This window comes from Pan troglodytes, chromosome 1 (assembly GCF_028858775.2).
Source record: "Pan troglodytes isolate AG18354 chromosome 1, NHGRI_mPanTro3-v2.0_pri, whole genome shotgun sequence".
Classification (NCBI taxonomy): Eukaryota; Metazoa; Chordata; class Mammalia; order Primates; family Hominidae; genus Pan; species Pan troglodytes.
The window spans coordinates 117,670,643-117,694,551 of NC_072398.2; the positions used below are offsets into that span (position 1 = coordinate 117,670,643).

A 23,909-nucleotide genomic window follows, 5' to 3' on the forward strand; every position below is an offset into this window, starting at 1 on the left:
ACTGCAGTGAGCTGTGATGTCACCACTGCACTCCAGCCTGGGTGACAAAGCAAGACCCTGTCTCTGAAAATAAAAATTAATCTATCAGAAATCAATAAATGTGGTCCCCAATTTAAGACGTGGCTATACTCCAAAATCCACTTCTATAATAATTTGATTGTTTAAAACTGAAAACTTTTATTTCGTTGAAATACATTATAAGGTGAAATTGCATTCTCAAAAGATCACCAATCTACAGGGGGGGACCAGGGAATTTTATGGGGGATTTTTGAAATCTGTATTTTGATTGGGATAGTGATTATATGACTCTATACATTCATCAAAACTAATATAACCATATGCCTAAAATAGATGAATTTTATTGTATGTAAATTATACCCAATAAATCTGACACTTTAAAAAAGGTCTAAAAGAACAATGGAGAAGTAAAAAAAAGAAAATAAATGAAATTTTAAAATAAAAGTTTTTTTAAAAATCAATTACTAATTGCTAATTCAATGACAATTAGTCAAAGGTGATTCAATAGTTACTTAATATTATATTAGAAACAAAGTATATGCTAATATCACCCTTACTTTATTTATAACCACTCCCCCAGCAACAAATACTTTCTTAATAAATATGCAACTTTGTCATTTTTATTTGAATAGAACTCTAAGCATTCCATTCTGAATTTGAGAAATAAGTCTTAATGCTCAGGTTCTAATCTGAAGTCCATATTTATATCATCATTGCAACCAAACCTATTTAAAATCTAAATCATATTCCTCCTTAAAACCAGCTCTCCTTCATAATCTCCCTTATTCTGTCATTATCTGTATCTCAAGATTTGTTGACTTTGATACCTGATATCTCTCTTCCTCATCCCAGGCATCAGTTCTACCTATCCTGGGAAATTTGACTCTTCCTTTAATGGTTTCCACGCTAATCTTTAACTCTTCTAGTGTCTCTTACACATCAGTGCCAGATTAATCACATATTCCCTTATTAATTATATATAATTAATATATATAAATGTTTTTGACCCCTGCTCAAAAACATTTGGCTACTTTCACTAGCTTTAGGATCTGACTAGCTTTCAAATCCTCCATAATCAGACCGAATACTATATATACAGTACGACTTTATAAATATAAAATGCACTCATTTAAAGACTACAGAAGGTGCAGCTATTGGCAGAGGGAGTAAGGAGATAACATACTAAAACTTTTGAAGCTTAAAAAGAAGTACAAAGCATATTCTGGTGAGAAACAGACCATTGCCATTGGTGTAGGAGAGAATAACTGGATGTGAGGCTGGAAGAGTAGGCTGGGTCCACACTTGTGAGATTTGCATGCTAAACTGAAGATTTTAGTTGGCAATAGGAGACATCATCATGGATTTGAAAAAAAACAGGAATGACTAAACAAAAGTGACGCTCAAGAATTATATTGGGGCTGGAGTATAATAGGAGCGGAGAAATAGAAAAGAGAGGCAAAGGAAGATCACAGCCATCACAAAGCAATCTAGGCAGAAAGTGACAGGAAAAAAAGGAGAAACTATTCATTCTCAACTATTGCTGGTATACACAAACCTCTGAAAATAGCCAATTAGTGTTAGATGTTCTATCAGGCGTGGGGAATGGGGATGGTTACAAAATTCATCCTCACAGTATCTGAGTAATTTCTGCCAGTTTTAATCAGTCTGGAAAGCAATGGCATAGACAATTCAAAAACACCCAACATTCCTACTTTCCTTTAAATGTGAATGAACTTTTGGCAGAAAGACTGCTTGAACTATAACTGCTTAATTTATTAGTATTACTTCTGCTACTAAAGGTCCTACTGGCAAAGCACTTAGAAGAAAGCTACTAAAAACATTATAGGGAAGAGGATCTGGGATTTAAAGTTGCTCTAGTTTCTATAAATGCAAAGATTTGCCTCAGATTTACACTATTTGGTCTAGTAACACATTTATACAAATACTGTGAAACTTGTAATGATAATAATGTCATCTCATTAGGAAAATTATATACCAAATTTCACATAATAATTGGAATTAGTGTTACAGGTATAAAAGGAACTCTAAAGTCTTTTATAATATCCAGCAGTGTCTTACACATAAGCATCATTTATTTAAATCTGCTTTAGTAATATATATTAGCTTGGATTGAAATAAATTAACCCACCAAACAGTTTTATTATTAATACTAAGTAGTAAATGTAACTATTTTATTTTTTATTTTTATATCATGTTTTGTAATTTTTATAAAATAAAATAGAAGACTCAACATTCTTTAAAAATTAATTTCTATTCCAAACTACCACCAGAGAATACTATGAACACCTGTACGCAAATAAACTAGAAAATCTAGAAAAAATAGATAAATTCCTGGACACATACACTCTCTGAAGACTAAACCAGGAAGAAGGTGAATCTCTGAATAGACCAATAACAGACTCTGAAATTGAGGCAATAATTAATAGCCTACCAACAAAAAAAATCCAGGACCAGACGGATTCACAGCCAAATTCTAACAGAGGTACAAAGAGGAGCTAATACCGTTCCTTCTGAAACTATTTCAACAGTAGAAAAAGAGGGAATCCTCCCTAACTCATTTTATAAGGCCAACATCATCCTGATACCAAAGCCTGGCAGAGACACAACAAAAAAAGAGAATTTTAGACCAATATCCCTGATGAACATCGATGCGAAAATCCTCAATAAAATACTGGCAAAACGAATCCAGCAGCACATCAAAAAGCTTATGCACCACAATCAACTTGGCTTCATCCCTGTGATGCAAGGCTGGTTCAACATACACAAATCAATAAACGTAATCCATCAAACAAACAGAACCAATGACAAAAACCACATGATTATCTCAATAGATGCAGAAAAGGCCTTTGACAAAATTCAACAGCCCTTCATGCTAAATACTCTCAATAAACTAGGTATTCATGGAACGTATCTCAAAATAATAAGAGCTATTTATGACAAACCCACAGCCAATATCATACTGAATGGGCTAAAACCGGAAGCATCCCTTTGAAAACCAGCACAAGACAGGGATGCCCTCTCTCACCACTCCTATTCAACATAGTGTTGGAAGTTCTGGCCAGGATAATCAGGCAAGAGAAAGAAATAAAGGGTATCCAATTAGGAAATGAGGAAGTCAAATTGTCCGTGTTTGCAGATGACATGATTGGATATTTAGAAAACCCCATCGTCTCAGCCCAAAATCTCCTTAAGCTGATAAGCAACCTCGGCAAAGTCGCAGGATACAAAATCAATCTGCAAAAATCACAGGCATTCCTATACACCATTAACAGACAAACAGAGAGCCAAATCATGAGTGAACTCCCATTCACAATTGCTACAAAGGGAATAAAATACCTAGGAATCCAACTTACAAGGGACGTGAAGGACCTCTTCAAGGAGAACTACAAACCACTCCTCGATGAAATTAAAGAGGACACAAACAAATGGAAGAATATTCCATGCACATGGATAGAAAAATCAATATTGTGAAAATGGCCATACTGCCCAAAGTAATTTATAGATTAAATGCCATCCCCATCAAGCTACCAATGACTTTCTTCACAGAATTGGAAAAAACTACTTTAAAGTTTATATGGAACCAAAAAAGAGCCCGCATTGCCAAGACAATCCTAAGCAAAAAGAACAAAGCTAGAGGCATCATGCTACCTGACTTCAAACTATACTACAAGGCTACAGTGACCAAAACAGCATGGTACTTGTACCAAAACAGACATATAGGCCAATGGAACAGAACAGAGGCCTCAGAAATAATACCACACATCCACAACCATCTGATCTTTGACAAACCTGATAGAAACAAAAAATGGGGAAAGGATTCCCTATGTAATAAATGGTGCTGGGAAAACTGGCTAGCCATATACAGAAAGCTGAAACTGGATCCCTTTCTTACACCTTATACAAAAATTAATTCAAGATGGATTAAAGACTTAAATGTTAGACCTAAAACCATAAAAACCCTAGAAGAAAACCTAGGCAGTACCATTCAGGACATAGGCATGGGCAAGGACTTCATGACTAAAACACCAAAAGCAATGGCAACAAAAGCCAAAATTGACAAATGGGATCTAATTAAATTAAAGAGCTTCTGCAAGGCAAAAGAAACTACCATCAGAGTGAACAGGCAACCTACAGAATGGGAGAAAATTTTTGCAATCTACCCATCTGACAAAGGGCTAATATCCAGAATCTACAAAGAACTTACACAAATTTACAAGAAAAAAAACAAACAAAAACCCCACCAAAAAGTGGGCAGAGGATATGAACAGACACATCTCAAAAGAAGACATCTATGCAGCCAAGAGACACATGAAAAAATGCTCATCATCACTGGTCATCAGAGAAATGCAAATCAAAACCAGAATGAGATACCATCTCATGCCAGTTAGAATGGCAATCATTAAAAATGCAGGAAACAACAGATGCTGGAGAGGATGTGGATAAATAGGAACACTTTTACACTATTGGTGGGAGTGTAAATTGGTTCAATCATTGTGGAAGACAGTGTGGCAATTCCTCAAGGATCTAGAACTAGAATTACCATTTGACTCAGCAATCCCATTACTTGGTATATACCCAAAGGATTATAAATCATGCTACTATAAAGAGACATGCACACGTATGTTTATTGCGGCACTATTCACAACAGCAAAGACTGGGAACCAACCCAAATGTCCATCAATGATAGACTGGATTAAGAAAATGTGGCACATATACACCATGGAATACTATGCAGTCATAAAAAAGGATGAGTTCATGAACTTTGCAGGGACATGGATGAAGCTGGAAACCATCATTCTCAGCAAACTATCACAAGGACAGAAAACCAAACACTGCATGTTCTCACTCATAGGTGGGAACTGAACCATGAGATCACTTGGATACAGGGCGGGGAACATCACACACTGGGGCCTGTCAGGGGGTGGGGGGAGGGGGGAGGGATAGCATTAGGAGAAATACCTAATGTAAATACGAGTTGATGGGTGCAACAAACCAACATGGCACATTTATACCTATATATTCAAACCTGCACATTGTGCACATGCACCCCAGAACTTAACGTATAATAAAATAAATAAATAAATAACTTATTTCTATGGAATTCTTTCACAAACAAATTGTACATTTTCTGTCTTCTCTCTTTTTAAACAAAGCATTCTTAATTGATTTTAACTTTCCTTGCTTTATATTGTGCTATACTGGTCTCCAAGTTCACTTTTATAGAAAAAAAAAACCAAAAAATTAATTTGTATTCAAGATTCAGAGAAGAAATCAAGGAATAAATCAATTTCCTTCAAAGAAGCAAGTAAGTTTTGTTTAATTTCCAGCAAAATGTGTAGCTTATTTAATTCAGCAGTTTTTTAATAATCATCGTGACTTAAAACATATCATTTCTAGATACGATGGTTAGAATGGATTATCTGGGAAGTAATCATTGGCAGTAATTCCCAATATACCAGAATACATATGAAAATCTACCTATATTCACCTTATAAAAACGGCCTAAGTTTGCCTTCTGAAAAAAAAATACAGTAAGAGATGCCTACTAATACTATCAGAAGTAGTCAGAGAAAATATAAGACTTAAAAACAGTAATTTAACAATAAGGCATTTTATGGATCCTAAGATGATTTGTGTATGTGCCAATTTAAAAGCCTCCTGTTTTCCACTAGATTAAGGTCAGTGTATCCAAATAGCTCAGCTTTATTACTGAAACACTGCCACTCAATAAACAGATTAAGTTGCTAAGAATAAATTATATATTAATGTTTTACATCTGTCAAGTTTTTAAATACTTTGGTAACTTATTGGTAGCTTATCCCAGGTTTGGTTTTGGTTTTGTTTTACTCACCAACTCAAACTTAAGACTGATTCAATTTTTTAAAATGGAAATATCAACAGTTCTTGTTCTATAGCCAAGATTACTTCTACTTTTACACAAGATCCATCTGGCTGTCTAGAGGACAGAAACAGGGTAGTGAGGAGTTAAGTTCCTTTTTTACATATAGTACTTTTTTACATACAGAATAAAAGGACGCTATCCTATGTTTATCAAAACAGTTATTACCTATGGCAAAATTTTAGGTGTAGGAGACAAAACAGAACCAATCACCTATAGCTACTAGGCATCCTCACTGGGCCATGTAACTACTTAGGCAGGGTTAACATAACCTGGGATATCATAATTGTTTATCAACATGACAGTCATTGCTGTGAGATGAGGCCTGGAAGTTTCCTGTATAGTTAACAATCCAGCAAATAATCCAAAATAACAGATGACTATTTGGAACCAAAAGAGGAAAAAAAAATCTTTTTTTGGCTACAAGATCTAACACTGCCTAATAAAATAATAATAATAATAAAGTCCCAAAGACTGAGACAATTTAGTATGAAAAATGTATGAGCTCTAGAGCCAGAAAGATACAATGTAACATTATCAAGATCTCCCAAAAAGTTCACATTTTTTGACCATGTATTCACACGTCTAGGACGGTCACAGCCAAAATAATTTAAAATAGTAAAAGAAAAATAAAATTAATTATTATTATGGCTTCTGGGTGGTAAATGGTTAGTAGCAATTTTTTGTCCTGATTCTTTATGGAACTGTTGAATACAGAACTGTGGCAGACCTAGGATTCAAATTTAGGACTAAGAACCAAAATCCAGCCTCTAGACCTTCTTCTAATATAAGAGGCTTCCCAATGCCTCAAAAGAATTGTCACTCAGAAAAGATGAAGCTGACTTATATTTCAGTATATACAAAGAATCTCAAAATGCAGGGTATTCCGTAATGAATTTATTTTGAACAACAAAATACTGTTACAGAGGACTCTGGTAAGAACACAGAGAAAAACAACACATGGAGAAAGACCATCTTCAGGCAAGAGAAGTGGAGCTGCCTGAAGAAATGTGGTGATAAAAGACGAGGCTAGGAACCACTAACATCTTCCTCATACTTTCCAGAATCAGTTACATTAGGCAGAATACGTTTAACGGCGTGACTTGCAGAAAAGTTCCTACAGCCTTGCTTGAAATTCTGTTATTTGGGGTCACACAGGAAGTTAAGAGGAAAATATCCTTGAGTAGGTTTAGCAGTGATAATTCCTCACATCAGTATAGTATAACCTAGTATAGAACAGATTAATCAAATAACTTTCCTGACACCCACCTATTACACAATGGAAAAATGCCAAGTGATAGTGTGTGCCAATAAGAAAGGATGCTGAGACTAGACAGTCAGGAGACAGTGTGCAGACACAGAAAAGTAATACCAAGAAGTAAAAATGAGAATGGGATAGGAGAAAAAAAGTAACAAGGTACCAAATGTTAATTTCACTTTACAATCTTACCTATGTTGAACATGACTCACTGGAGCACTGACCTCCTGGGCCCAGGTGATTCTCTTGCCTCAGCCTCTCATATAGCTGAAACCACAAGTATGCACCACCACACCTGGCTAATTTTTTTATTTTTTGTAGAGACAGGGTCTCACCATGTTGCCCAGGCTAGTCTTGAACTCCTGGACTCAAGCAATCCTCCTGCTTGCCTCCCAAAGTGCTGGGATTAAAGGTGTGAACCACCACACCCAGCCAAAAAGAGAAGATTTTTAAAAGTAAACTTCTAGTTGAAAGATATATCCCAAATAAATTCAAATTGATGTCAATTTTGGTCTCCTCTACCTTTATACTTTTCTAATTCTTACTAACAAGGAACTAAATTCCATTCCATTTCTCTTTTTCCTTGTCAAATTTGGGAGAGTGAACTGGAAAAAAAAAGAAAAAAAAAAGAACAGATCCTTTTTTAACCCATGTGTGTTCCTCTTGAAACTTTCCACCAAAGAGAAACTCTTCTTGTCAAAGGTATAAAGATGCCTTCCAGTATAGAAAGTGCTTACAGATTAACTTAAATTTGGTAAGTTTTTTTCAGCATCAGTAATAAATAGATCAATTTTATCACTACAGTCTGCTGGGTAGGTCTAAATTACTGCACTAAATAGCTATAAAATTAATAATAATATATGGCAAAGTACAGAACTATTTAGGTATCCTGGGGGTGAAAAATACAGAAATAAAAAGTAATAGATTAATCCTAGAAAAATCTCTGAAGGAAATAAATTTAGGACTGGATTTTGAAGATGTGTAACAAATACTTTGGCTGTAACTGAGTATTCATATTAGGTACTAATGGGAAATGAGTTTGGGAAGATATGAGCTGAGAGAGTTGTTGGAGGATATTAAATTTTAGAACAGAGAATGACCACTTCAAGGAAAGAACATAATGCTCTATTGGGTTAATTTCCTCAAAATCCAAATTCTCAGAGCTCAATAGTGAAAATGTTTATTTTACAAGAAAGCATAAAAATAATATCAATATGAGACAATTAGTTTGACTTTTAAAGACAGACAATTAGTTTGACTTTTAAAGACAAACATGTCTCATATTTCTGTACCAACTTAAGTCATTAACTTCCAGGTTGGATACCAACTTAACTGATAACCTAGCTAGTTAATTCCATAGGACAGAAACTAAAACAGCTTATTTTCACTCCTTGGAAAATAAAGTGCTTACACAAAGCAAATGAAAAATCTGTTTGCCCTTCACACTACTAGCTATTGATTCAATTCAGTAGCCTATGTCAGTCATATGCATAAAATTTTAACAAGGAGGCTGAAGTTTTGCCTAGATTGAATAAGCTTCTCTTCCTTTCTGAACTTCAGTTTTTATTATATTTTTAAACAAACATACAGCAAAAAAAGAGAAATTTCAGAAAATTGACACAGAAGTCAAAGGCTGAATTACTTTGAAGTACGGAACTTGAATCATTCTCTTTTATGGTATCTGGGCCTTGCATGGGGCTTAGTGCATAGTAGGTATGCAAGGCACATTTGCTAATTAAAATCCAAATGCCTTGCCAATAAGAGGATTAATGCTTGGAAGAATCCCAAGCTACCTTCCTGAACCAAACATCTGAAAATGTTCCAATTCTACAACATTAGAAGGTACTTTCCAACAAGTCCTAAGTGCCGCGCTAACATTGTAATCCAGTCAAATGCAACTGTAGTACTACATCTTTTGCATTTTTGTCATAGAAATTTGGGTCTAAGATATTTTAGCACATAAACGAGTTCGTGGGAAAACTTGTCCCATTTCCAAATTTCACTTTTATTCTTACAAGCTAAAATATAATCAAATTAGAGTCCTGGACTAATGGTAACCTGCATGCTGATCCTAGATTCACCAGTAACTAGCTATACGACCTTGAGCATATTTTTCTCCAAGGTTTAGTTTTCTCATCTGTAAAATTAGAAAAACTGGGCACTTAAAAGCCTTTCTTGTGGAAATGTATTGCAATTACATTGAAAGGCATAAAAAAAAAGACAGATTGATGGATGGAGGAATAGGTTAATGTATAATAAAGCAAGTACAGTAAAAAGTTAAGAAAATAATCTTGGTGGTAGATATATCTCCTTCACACAAAAAATCTGATCACTCCACCCAACCTCCTGTCTTTCCTATTCCTGGAAATAGTACCACCACCAGTTACTCAAAGCAAAAACCTAGAGGTTCTCTTGAAGTCCTCTCCCTTCCTTACTTACAATCAATCAGTTAAGTCTTATTTAGTTCCTCTTTAAAAACATATCTCAAATCTATCCACTTCATTTCACTGCCACTATTCTTATAAGTCCAAGCCATCATTTATTTTCATCCAGACTAAAGGATTTCCCTTCTTCCACTCTTGCCCTCCTTCCACATCACAAACAATGACTTTTTGACATACATACCAATCATTCTCCAACTTTATACTTTCCAGTGGCATTAAGAATAAATAAAATCCAAACCCCTTACTGTGGCTAACAGACCCCCACTGGTCCCTGTCTACTTCTTCAATCTGATCCCTCTCACTTTCACCCCTCATTTAGTTGGTGCCAGCCATATCAGCCTTTCTATTCCTATATCGAACCAGGTTCTCATATTTGTGTTTTACAATTCTGAGTAAAAAATTTTCAGAGGGCAGATGCCTGCCTCCCAGTCATTCAACTCACAATGGACATGTCCCCTCCTCAGGGATGCTTTCCCTGGCCACCCAATCTAAATAAACTTCACATTAAAAGTGCTAAGGAAATTCTCATCTGCACTGTAACACATTTTTTCTACCTATCTCCTGTAATCAGAGGAATTTTTTTTTTTATTTACCTGTTTTTAGAGACAGGGTCTCACTATGTTGCTCAGGCTGGTCTTGAACTCAGGCAGTTCACCTGGTCCCAAATCTCATGAGTAGCTGGGACTATAAGCCTGTGCCACCACATTCAGGCTTTAATACTTTAATATTGGATTAACATGCCTCAATTAGATAATTTTTTATACTTTAATAACAAATTCCAAGAGATTATTTGCTTTTCAAAAATCTATTTTCTTTTTTTTTTCCATTTATCATCTTATGAAAGAATAGAAAAATCCAATTTGAACCAGTTTTTTTTTCCTTTTTTTTTTCTTAGAGATAGGGTCTTGCTCTGTCATCCAGGCTGGAGTACAGTAGCACGATCATAATTCACTGCAGCCTCCAACTCCTGGGCTCATGTGATCCTCTTATCTTAGCCTCCTGAGTAGCTGGAACTACAGGCACGTGCCACCACACCCGGCTAATTTTTTTTTTTTTTTTTTCTGTAGACAAAAGGTCTCACTGTGTTGCCCAGGCTGGTCTCAAACTCCTGGGCTCAAGCAATCCTCCCACCTCAGTCTCCCAAAGTGCTGGGATTTACAGATGTGAGCCATCATGTCCGGCCCACTATTTTTTTTTAAGATGATTTTTTTAAAGATGGGGTTTGGTTTACTAAATGCAATCCAGTTCAAATCTCTAAAACAAGGGCACCAAATTAAAAGTAAAATATTATCTATCTTGAGGCCAGGCTTCTGGAATATTTTTAAATCTAGAAACAGAAAAAAACATATATACCGATGTTCTGGGGGTAAAGAGCAGCTCCTGAATATGTAAGCAAAACCAAACACAACAGAAAAGAGAATACCACTCTGGGTTTATACCTAACCCCTCAGACTGAACAACTCACAATGGAGAAGTTAAGAGCACTGCAATCAGCTGACAGGATCTATACAAGGTCAGTTTTTTCTTTGGAAAGCAGAGAAGCATGGGAGAAGCAATCGGAGTACAGAGAAAACCAAACTGCAGAGGGAGCAAATCAAAGGCAGCAGAGAAGTTGAGGTTGTGAGCCACAGACACAGACAGTCCAGATCTACAGTCTGCACCTTAGCAGTTACTAAAGGCGTAGGCAGGAGCTACGATAGTAAAGAGACAGATATCACCAATGCCCCAGTATTGTACAAGCAACTACAATAGTCTCCACAATGTTTATACATGAAAAATATTACTGAATTTTTAAAAATGTATTTATAAGTGGCATTCCTCAAGACAGCCTTCAGTCTTTTTTTTTTTTTTTTTTTTTTTTGAGACAGTTTCACTCTGTTGCCCAGGCAGTATGCAGGTACAAGCATGGCTCACTGCAGCCTCGACCTGCCTGGGTTCAAGTGATCCTCCCACTTTAGCCTCCCAAGTAGCTGGGAATACAGGCACACACCACCATGCCCAGTTACCTTTTATTGTATTTTTTTGTAGAGATGGGGTTCTGCCATGTAGCCCAGGCTAGTCTTGAACTCCTGGGCTCAAGCAATCCACTTGCCTTGGCCTCCCAAAGTGATTTCAGGCGTGAGCCACCACATCTGGCCTTTCAATCTTATTCTAGTGTAAAATGTGTTGGGAGAGGGAACTTGGACTAAATACTTACAAGTTACGAATACCCTGCTCTGGAAATTCTCATATATCACACTTCTCCCTGCCTTCTTTAGCTTATTTATCTACATCAGAAAATCTGAACTCAAACTTTTAACATACTGCCTCTTTTTCATGAGAAGATGGCACATAAGCATAAATAAATAAACAAAATTAAAAGTAAATAAAATTCCAGGGTATTCTATTAAAGCTGGCAACACACAGAAATTCGTAATTTCATATAATTCCAAGAGCAAGAAATAAAATGGGCTGAATCTCATGAAAACTAGCCTTGTAGGATGATTCTAGAATGATTCTAGACCTTGGGGTGAAGAGTTTTGTGGCCCTTCCCTCCAGTGCTCTGCTATTAACACCACTCAGTTCTACATCATGCATTAGGTTTTTCTCATCGTTTCACTCATAGTTTCTTCTCCCATAATTTTAGTTTGTACATGGTTTCTCATGGCCTCTCCAACTTTGATTCTCCCTCCCCGCCCCCACAATCAGTGTGATATGTTCAGGAAATGCCAACAACTACCACCATAGTCAACTGTGATAACAGTGAAAAGGGAGCTGGGAAGATATGCACAGTAGCAAACCACTATATAGTGTTTCTACCATACAGATATAGTAGATATAAAGAAATTCAAAAGCATAGATAATTGTAAAATGTGGGCAAATAATTAGGAAATAATTTGTTTTGAGTATTTATTATCTTTGTTTTTATTAAATTATTATGCAACTTAATTCTTAAAAATGGCTGTTTGACAACTCACAAAATTCTTGAAAATTTAACAATTGGTCTTGCAAAAGAATACAGCCAACTCACTTCAAAACCTCTCAGCTGAAGCTCCCACCCTTAATTGGAAATTCTTTCCTTTTTGTCTTAGTTCAAAAGACAATAAGCCCCACTCATCTTTTTAAGCTACAGAAATCACAGGTTGCTGACCAGCCAATAAACTGGTTGCTTTGGGTGAGGTGCTCCCCCTGCCTGTGGCTTGCAGGGGAGGTTGACATCAAATGATATCAAACATAGATGTCTCAGCAGCAGTTATGGGAGGTGGGAGAGATACAAGCTAACCTAGGACAAAAAGTTACTACAGATGTTAAAATCCCTTGGCCCTATGATTATTCCAACTACAGGCCATTATGAAAAGAGAAGCTCACAGAAATGACAATGAGTCATCAAGAATGGGCTAAATTGTAATTAATATACTATGTTTAAGAAGATGACTGCCTGGGAAAGGATCAGCTATCACTCAGCGACTTCCTCCTTGTAGTATGCCTTCCTGAAACGCAGAAGTTGGAAAACTAAAAACTGTCTTTTCCAGACTCCTTTATAGCTAGTATTCTGGATGCAAATCTGATTCCACCATTAAGATGCAGGACACAAGATATGGAAGGCAGAAGTAAAGCAGAGCCCCATTGGCCTGTAGCTTTCAGCAGCTTTCAGCTTGTACACAAGGTCATGAACATGTCAGTATCCAGTCTCCAGCTTTGAACTAAAACAAAAAAGAGAGCATTTTCAATTAAGGAGTAGAACCATCAGCTAGGAGGTTTTACAGTGATGCAATGGAGTTGGCTGTACTCTCTTGCAAGGCCAATTATTAAATTTTTATGAATTTCACAAATCAGTTGTCAAACACGGCCACTATTAAGAATTTAGTTGCATAAAATTACAATTAAATTATATTAAAAACATAATTAATCATTTTCTAATTATTTTACAGACAATGGCAAAGGCAGCAGGGACCAGATTCATCATAACAGCATCTAGTCACCAGTTCACTAGCATCAAGGAGAAGCTGTCACAGCAATGGCCAGATCCTACATTCCAGACTTCCAGCAGTTACAATGTTAACAGCAGTGGCTGCCCTGATCACCTGGATCACAGCTACAGTAGCATTTTCTTGCCACTGTTTCAGTAGCAACCTCCTGATTGCCACTTTCCTGACTCAAGCAGAGGTGGCAGCTCCCACTGTGGACTGTTTCAAGGTGTCCTGGAAATCATTCTCAGAGGCTCAGTCTAGAGCCCAGCCCTCCAGCCCTTTCAAAAGATTCCCTAAGCAATTAATTCCCTGCATTATATCCCTTTCTGTTTCCTGCACTGAACCCTGACTGATATTGCAAAGGAGTATGTGGTAAATGGATTGCAGAAAGATTGTGCAAGAGCACAATCCCTCTTCTCAGTTATGCCATCACTGCAGCCGAACAAGCTTGAGGACAGTGAGCCAAAGGTATCCTTGACAGTTCATCTCCCACAACCCTGAGTGTCCTCTTGCCCTAAAATTTATCTTCCCCCAATGCATCCCCTAGTCACTCAAGGAAAAAAATAAAAGCACAGCTGACTCTAAATCAGACTTGTAGCATCAGCCCCACAGAGAGAGCAAGAAACAGTGTTAGCAGTCTACCATATAGCAGGAACTATTCAGAAACATTTTACTGAAAGCATTGTGAAGAATCTCCGATAGGAAAAATGATTTTTCAAAGCTAAAGCTAAAGCAACTAAGCAAAATAAATACTTAACTATTCAGCTATTATACCAGCTAACAATTTTGACTGTGTAAATCTTAATCATAAGTTACACCATTATAAAGGCTTAAAATGCCCTGAAAATCCATGGCATATAATGATTAAAATTCTTTCCTGTGCTGCAGGTTCGGGGATACCACTGCCTCTAACCACATTCATGCACACTGATGGCCTAACAAACTGAGTCTAGCACATTACACTTAGTTCCAAGAGAATGCAGATTTCATAAAGAAACAGAATATGTTTAACAGGTCCTTTTTTCGCCAATTTTCTACACAAATTCTTATGCCAGAAACTAGAACAATGAAAGGAATTAAACAATCTGAGTTCTAGTCTCTGCTCTACCATGCTTATGCTATGACTTCTGCCATTGCTAAGCCTCGAATTGTTTATCCATATACTAAGAATGGATTGCTGTGTTTCCTTCCACTCAAGTGACTGACTTTAGCCCAGAGAGAAAACATAACAGCGCAAACACTTAAAGAATAAGAGGTTCCAACAATCCACAACCTGCTTTACCTGCCTCTTCAAAGGATCCATCTTAGGTGTGCAATACTCGAAGTCTAGAAGGAGAAAGGTCTACTTAAATGCAATGAGTTATTCTTTTACCTAGCTTAGCTAAATTTTATTCAAGCAAAGTGTACTTTTGTGAGAAGGGTCTGCATACTTATAAAAGATCCCTAATTCTAAAGTACGTTCCTTTCTACATTCACCAGAACATTTTCTAGGCTCTCAGTAAATGTGCTAACACCTTCCTGGTGAGTGAATTACAGAGGAAGTAGAAAGGAAACACAAGAACAAAATATTATTTCTAATATGCAATTTTCCCAAGTATATTTATCCTAAAATATGTATCTAATATATTTATCTGGGCTTTTACATATTATAGAGAATATTTTCGGCAATAAAAATATTCTGCTGAAAATATTCTCTTACAAATGTAGCAAGAATACTAACTTTCTGCTTGATTAGCAATTCTTGGAAATAACTACTTTATCATGCAGCTTAGCTGTACAGATTAAACTGCACGGCCACAAACTCTGTTTTGAAACAGAACTAAGCAGTGAAGCCTTTACTGTAGTACTTGCCCAGTGTTTTACTGCATTTAACACCCACGCAAACAATTCAGAATTGTGCTTTTTCCTTTAACTAGAAAAAGGAAGACAGGTTTTTTGGATATAATGAACTAATATTCTATCCAGAAAGTAAAGAAAGACTCAACGCTGTTTCAGTTCATAATTCTTCCTGTGAGTCTGTGTGAACTTTCACGTGTTAATCTCTCTAACTCAATTTTCTCATGTGTAAAGGAAGATGATAATATCTGACTCATAGAGAATAAAAATATATAAAGTTCTTTATAAGAAAACATGAGTGCTAATATATACATCCTTATAAACCAAATAAGGCAGGTATAAAATGCCCTGACACAGAAGTTATTACTCTAAATGACAGCTAATATGTTGTGATAAGTCCTCAATATTCCTATTAGAGTAAGGTTGTCTGAACTTAGGGTTGTCACCCAAGGGAGGCTGAAGTGTCATTTCAGTCATCAGCATTACATTGTGAGATTGCTCTAGTTAGCAAATCTAATTCTATTCAAAGGAAATTAAAATTTTCACTAGCATGTGCATTCTAACTTAAAACACTGAAATTAGTGAATAGAATTCTTAGCTAAAATTAATAATATTTTGACAAAGTGTTCTGCTGAAAGCTACCAAGTTGGTTTGAGATACAATTCTGTGAACAGAGGTAATAAAGATTATATCATTTTACTAGATTTCATGGCTTAATTAATCAATATATGGAATTAATATTGGAGAACTCTAATTATTACAGGCTTTTGAAGTAGAAGCAGTAATTTTCCAAATATGGTCTAAAGTCATCCGAAGGGTGCCCAAACTAATCTAACAATACAAAGTACTTGCTATGATGATTCTTACTGGCAAATCACACCCAATTCCATGAATGTTCATTTTTATGTACAATAAGTGCATTCACCAATAATCTACCAACATTTAATATTCACTAAAGATCCAACTACCAGATGACACTTGGCAAAACTACAAAACTCCTACTGTGCATGGCATATATAAACTCAAAGTTATTACTAAAATTATTATTTTGATGGCACCAAAGCTGAAGACATTGATACAGTAATAGAATATAAAAATAGTATGAAATGTTATTTGGAGCACCCACCCCTCTCTTTCAACTGTCTACCCCTGCTCTGAGTACCTCTGTTCTCCCAGTGGAGGCTATAAAAAACTTTAAAAAGGGGATCAGATTTTATCCTGCAATATCTGCCAAATAACATTTTTGGTAATTAAACAGGTACCACATGACACCATACTTAAGTAATGTTTCAAAACTCTTATATACCCATTTTATATAAGAGTCAGTGAAGTAGTTCCTTTCACATAATTTCCACGAAATCATGGTTAAAAAGTATTATTAGGGAGCCCTCAGAAATACTACAATAATGACATTGTCTCAATTTGTGTTTAAAAAGACCATTGTTTTAAAAGCAAAACACCTTGGAAAGTAATTCGCTTAGAATTTCATTTTCAAAATGGTAGAATAAAATTGTTTTAAAAACAGAATTGTTTAACTAGGCTAATAATATTTTTCTCAATGCCAAAGACTGTTAATCTTCCAAAGTATTCCATCTCCCTAAAAATCAACAGCATTGATTTTAGAGAATCTTATTTGATTTTTTCAAAGAAAATTAAATAAAAATTATAAGAAATACTTTTAAATTGTGCACATTAAGGTATCAGTATTTCAATTTTTTAAAGAAATAACTTTTAAATAAAAGCAATTTTTTATTTAAATATTTGAGTTAAAGCAGTGCCTAGAAATCAAATCAGTTTTGGTTTATAGCCAACATCTGTTTTTCTAAAAATGATAGTTTTATGACAACTGTGTACTACTGCTGGCCTCCAAGTAAGAGAGATTAAATGTTTTAAAAGAGATCATTTCCTGTAGTATTGATTCCTCGGCATCCCACCCTTTCAGGAACTCCCCCTCCCTTACGTCTTGGGGTTCTGCTACAGTTATTAATCATATTATGCTATTTATACCCAGCTGCAAGGGTAGACATGTCCCCACGCCTGACCAATCATGGCACTTCATTGTCCTCTCCTCTCTCTACAATAATTGGTCCAAGAGATGGGCACAGGGCCAAAGTCCCTGCATGAGATTTGTTATTAGACTCCAAAAAGATGAGAAGCTTTAAGGACCCTGTATGACTTCGGGGTTCAGAGCTACCTTCACTGCTACACTGACAGTCTAGCTGAGAAAAAATCCAACCCAGAAGAAAAGAGAACCAAATAATAATTCTAATGACCAACACTTGAGAACATGAAGTTAGCTGTTACTGATCTATGCCTGGATTTTAATGTATGTAAGTCAATAAATTTCTTCTTAGCCTACATTAATCTCAACAGCGTTTCTGTCACTTGCTACAGAATTCTTACAAATACAGAAACTGATATGTAAATTAAGATTTTTTTCTTTCCTGCTGAGATCTAAGCTATATATCACAAGATACTTGCTGCAAACTAGATAATCATATCCAAAGAGTAGTATATCTCTGGAACTACTCCATTAAAGTGAATTTTTAAAAGTTATTTTATTGGAGGAAAAAGCAAAGCCAATTTAGCTTAATTCTATTTAAGTTCAGAAAATGAAGCATTAATAAATACTTGTTTTTTTCCTACCTTGTAGGATATTTTCCTTTCATAAAACTACTTCTGTTAAATGCCATTATGTATAGTAAAATCCCATTTTTCATAGTCATGTGTAATTCCCAATCAGAACAACAATGAGATACAGGCTTGCCTCTCACAAACTCCCCTGAAGCCAGAAAATAATAATTATGTGTTTCAAATTATGTGCAAAAAAAACAGCAAAAGCAAAGAGGCTAAAATGCCAGAAAGTTTTAATTAAGTAGATCGGTTACCGTTCACATTGTATACCCAAGACAATAAAAAGGGAAGCCTCCAAATAGAAAAGATCTTAATTATTAATAAACTTGAAACAAAATTTTTTCCAATTACCACTGCATGATATTTTTTAAAACCAAACCCTAAACTCCAAACCAATTATGGCAAAAAAGTTTAACCCTTCATAACCCATACAGAGTCTCTAAAACAATATCTCTCAGTATGTGTTAATAAAACAAGTACCTAATCACCTATAAGGACAGCGTGTCCTTTCTCAGGTATTTAGATATGTCATAAGTCAAATTATGTTCCTCAAAATGTAATCTATGTTCCCCTGGCCATGTTGGGATGACTGAAATGGGTGGGGGCTGCAGGTAAGTGGGTTGCTCCTGGAAACCACTGCAATGCAGCTGAGTGGCTGCATCAGGATAAATTGCTAGGGTTCAGGGAAGAATGGAGATATAATGATGCCACCCTTCTCACTGGAAGCCAATCGGCTGTGGCTGTAACAAAAGGGAAGGCGGGCTTAAGATGAAAATATATTTTTCAATTCCCTTTTTCCTAGGCTAGCAAATTGTGTTTTCCCATAAAACTGGCTAGACTTCCAAAACAACACAAATAGGGCTATTAACCATAAAGAACAGAACTAATGGTACATTAAGGGTTAAATAAAAATATTCATAGTATAACATTATGAGTGGAATGAGGCTGAAGGCAGAAATAGCATTAAGCACCTTAGAGCATTATTTCAAGGAGATAACACATTTAAAAAAAACTTACAGGAGACTATTCATAATGGAACTACCTACACATTTAAACAATTAATATGATCTTCCCTCTATTTTCCAATTATTCTATAATGTGGATTTTGTGCCCTTGTACAAAATAATTTCCAATTATTCTATAATGTGGATTTTGTGCCCTTGTACACAAACACACACAAAATTATTGAGATGGACCACACTGTAAACCTTTCTGTATGGAACGTTTTTGCCCTGTGTTTTTCTCCTCCTCTGCTTCTTACCTACTACTGGAAAGATCCTAATTCCACTCAACCAAAATCTGTCATCTTTCAAAACCCAAACAAGTTCAAAATTATTCACAATTCATTCCTCAACCACTCAAGTCAGAAAACAAGGGCAGATGGCGTGGATCCTACCAAGATATTAAAAAGAAAAAAAGAAAAGAAATCATTCTTTCACTTCATGTACACATTTAATTTCCATAAATTCACTGTACATACCTAGATGAGGATAATTTCTTAGAATTAAAAGTTTTTTTGTAAAACATATCTTTTTAATGCAAGCAAATTACTTCTTCTGGTATTCGACCAAAAAACTGCAATTGGTTCCAACATGGGTGGAAAAGTGGCATGTAGGACTCATCCTACAAACAGTACAATATAGTATTTTATGCACAATTTAAGGGCTTTTTGAAAAGACAGTTTTGCTTATATTTGATTTCCCTCTTTTTGTGATGACTTGAGAACCCAAATCCTTTCTAAAATGCAGCTCCACTACTTTTTCGAATAGCACACTATGCAGCCAGTTACTCTCATTTTCACCAAAATTCATACTAAGACCTACCTAAAGAGTTTTAAACACTGGCAGAAAAGTGAAAAAGGCAAAACCCTTACTACAGGTATTCCTTACCAATGAGTCATTAAGCTCCCACTAAACTGCCAGCTTCTTGAAGACACACATTTCTGACTCATGTTTATATCGCCAGTGCTAGCTCCATGCTGGCACTTGGTGGGTGCACCACTAAGTATCTGCTGAGGGAATGAATGCGTGCCAGTAATAGGACTTCTTATTTTTTCTGTATTAAATAAAATATGCATCTTTTCTTGGAAAACATTCTGAATAATAGTTGTTCTTCAAAAACAAAATATTAGCAAGATATTTTGTTAGCAAAATTAGCTAGAAGAGCAATGAATGGATTTGCCTCTTTCCCTACAAACATGTCTCATAACACCAGCTTCTAAGTTTCTGAAACTCTTACTTTAGACAATAGTTTTAAATTCAGGGCATTCACTCTATCTACCAAAATGTAGTATTTCAAGAAAATTATTGCTCAAAATTTCAGAAGACAAAAAATAATTTATTAAAGGCGAAACGGTTCTAGTCTTCAATACCAAAACACTTATCTTTTGTCAAATCACACACACACACACACACACACACACACAACCCTGACATTCACAGATTTTGAAATTGGTAAATAATATTGAAGTAATCCATAAAAACAAGATTCTCTTTCAACATACTCCCAAAACACTAAGTCCCCCCAAAAATTACAAAGCACTTAGGGGTTACATAGTAAAGACTCTGTATGAAACTATCACTTGAGAAGATTAGGCACTGACTTCATAAGTCAGACACTTGAATGAATTTAGAAGATTTGTTTTGCCGCCAGTTTACATAAATTAGCATAAAAAAAATCACAAAAATTTGTCTCTCAAAACAAAAGGTTTTATAAAGTATGTCCCAGGATCTCAGAGGAAAAATAATGTATACGTCCCAGGAACACAGAGTTATGTTACATGAAAATCAGTTTTAGCAATAAACTGAATAAAATTTAAAATCATCTAAAAATCAAATGGCCAAATGTTAAGTATTTGTTTGTACCAGTAAGATAGCAAGAAATTAAAGAATTATTAAAATGCCTCAACCTAGGAAAATAAAGTTTTACACACTAAATTATAAAAGTCTGGGGGTGAGGGCAGGATCAATAAAGTACCCAAAATGATATACTAGAAAATGATATACGAGAAAAGTTAACAAAAGTATGTGTGTGTGTATATACATATACATATATGCATATAATATATATATACACACACGTATATACATATATACATACTGAGATATTTGGATATAGTACTCTTAGAGAATGATGGAGAGAAAATATTTTTTAAGTACAAAGATGTTAATGATATAATAAAAGTCATCAAATATCATGCAAGCAAATCAGCTTGCAATTGCTAAGGTGTAAGCCCATTACTCATATGAATTGAAGGTGTCAATGAACAGAATCCAAAACTTGAACCCCTGAGTTATTAAGAGCTTTAGGGAAAAAAGAAAAAAAAACTACCAAAATTTGAAATAGGAAATTTTCAACTACAAGGTTTATCAAAATGTAATGCTACTTTCCCTAGCAAAGGGGCTTGGCTTGCTTCTTTTTCTATTGTTTCTAAAATAATCTCTAGGTCTCTAGATTTTCTTGTTTTAAAAAAGGTACGAAGAAATGTATTGTAAGCCTGGGAGGCTAACAATTAACTCTAAATTCTCTTACCTTTCCCATCCTCATATATTACAACCACCTAAACAAAACTCATCAAAAATCCCAAATTTCCCACTAAAAAAAAAAAAAAAAAAAAACTAACAAAAAGATTCAAGAGATAAGAAAGGCACAGCATTATTTTTATTTGAATAACATAAATATTTCTTATTTTAAAGCATCCAGTAATGTTTCTTCACCAACAGGAAGTGTATTTCTAGGAATTAGCCCATTTTAACAAAACTCCCTTACAAATTGGATGTCCCAAAGAGTCAGCAGTGAAGACTTTTACCTACCTTTAACATTACCCAGGAACTGTTTCAACTTGGTTTTTATTTAAACAAACTATAACATTGTTTCCTATGATTTCCATCCCTGGATACACTACTTGCTTAGGGTAGTTGAATGTAATGTGTACATATGGCAGTAGACAATGATTTCATGTATTTATTGTACGGATACTTAATCTCTGGAATAAAATACACATAATTTACTGAAACTTACTGAAAGCAAACTGCTGAAATATGAGCTTAAAGGTGTATGAAGAACCATAAAACTCTGCACAATTAGAGTCTGGGGAATTTTAGAACAAAATTCACTACTTGTATATTAATCAGAATAGAAATGGTTTAAGAATATATACTCTGTAGTAAAATCAAAGAAACTAAACCTAGTCATAGTAGTATATCACAAAACAATTTCACCAGAGGTCCAAAGTTCAACTTTACTACTGGGAAAAGACAAAGTTCAAACTCAAATGACAACTTTTCTCTTTGCAGAAAAATAAACAACAGGGTCATAATTAAGAAACAGGTAACTAATTGAGCCAAGCAATAGGTGAAACCAAAGATTCTTCTATAAGCGGGCAAAGTACTGACTACTAAGTACTACACTAACACTAAAACAATAAGAAATTACCTAATTGTTCAGGAAAAGCTTCAGATTAGAAACCGTATTTTAAAGAGTAACTTTCAATTCTCTATTAAAGATTATAACAACAAAAAAAGGGGAAAAAAATCAAAGCTAAAGACAGTAGCTGCCAGAAAGATGTTAAGTCACCTGGCTGATAGTACTGGCTTTGGGAGGGCGACCCTTCGCACCTAAGTGAAAAGAAGGCTAGGAAGAATCAGTGCTACAAAAGCCATGTTCTACAACCCAGCTCATCCTTCTGCCATGGACTTTGTCAGAAGACAATATGAGAACATTTCCGATTAGTATTACATCTTACAAAAATGGTTAAATTTTACTCTTTCACTGTGCTAGTCTCTAAATGTCATGTTATGAATATGGTTTAATAAAAAGCAACTAGTCAAGACAAGAGAGAGCTAAGTACACTTTACAATACCTTATTAAATTGAAAAATCAATTTCTGTCACAAAGTTTAGATAAAAGCAAAAAATAAAACAATGTTTATGGCAAGTTTCTTTTTAAATTCCCTTACTTTATTTTCATCCTTTCCAAAATGAATCACAATAAAGAATCTTTGTCTCTTCTGAAAATAATATTTGTTTTTAATCAAACTCAAAAGTTCTACAGATAACCTCTTCAAATTCTTAATTTCTAGTATTTAAAGTCTTGTGTTTAACCTGCAAAAATCTTGCTATTTTATAACAAATGTTGCTTTTAAGCAAAGCCATTTAAGAAAGCCATTTAATATAATACCTAACATGAGGCTATTAAGAAGCTAAGAATACTATTTTTAAAAGAGATTAAAAATTTTAAATTACAACCTGCTTAGAAACAATATTAATCTCAAATAACACAGACATAATGGTATCTTGAGAAATTACTGACACAAAGCGTCTCTTCAAAAAATAAGTGTAGTATTCAGAACTTTATTACTAATGACTACAAAATGTTCTGTGGCCATTAATACGTTATTCCCTTTATTTTGGCTAAATCTTTAAAATAGAACAGTGTCTGTGGCTGTCAAGATGGCAAAACTGTATTACTCTAATAATGTCAACTACATACGGGGGCATAGGATGTTTATTCCACACAGTTAATATTACTAATGCTCTAAATCTTGAATTATTGTTAAATATAATATAGAGGTTGAGAAAAATGTATAACAGGTAGATTAGACTAATGTTATGAAATAGCCATCTCTTCAGTCTTCTAAAAAAGATCACAATAATTTAGAATACACCAGCTTCCATGTCAATATATCAACTTTAAAATTTCTAAAAATAAGTTATATTCTCATCTATGCCCTAACGAATCAAAACAAAACACAAAGAAATGATGCAGATGTTCTCACTATTCACTAACTCATGGGATTTGAACTAAGATTTGGCAGCTAGACTAGTAAATGCTGTCTATATAGCCTTTTG

The 23,909-nt window shown here is 35.0% G+C and overlaps 2 protein-coding genes across 2 annotated transcripts in view; one reads left to right on the forward strand and one right to left on the reverse strand.

Moving 5' to 3' along the window:
• The window catches only part of LOC134810593 (uncharacterized), a 277,013-nt gene extending 255,326 nt beyond the window's left edge, over positions 1–21,687 (forward strand). The window contains exon 3 of the mRNA XM_063815836.1: positions 13,552–21,687. The gene's annotated coding sequence lies outside the window, so the exon portion shown is untranslated. The remainder of the gene's footprint in view (positions 1–13,551) is intronic.
• NBPF7P (NBPF member 7) overlaps positions 1–23,909 on the reverse strand; it is a 548,664-nt gene that overhangs the window by 202,647 nt on the left and 322,108 nt on the right. The gene's annotated exons all lie outside the window — the stretch shown is intronic.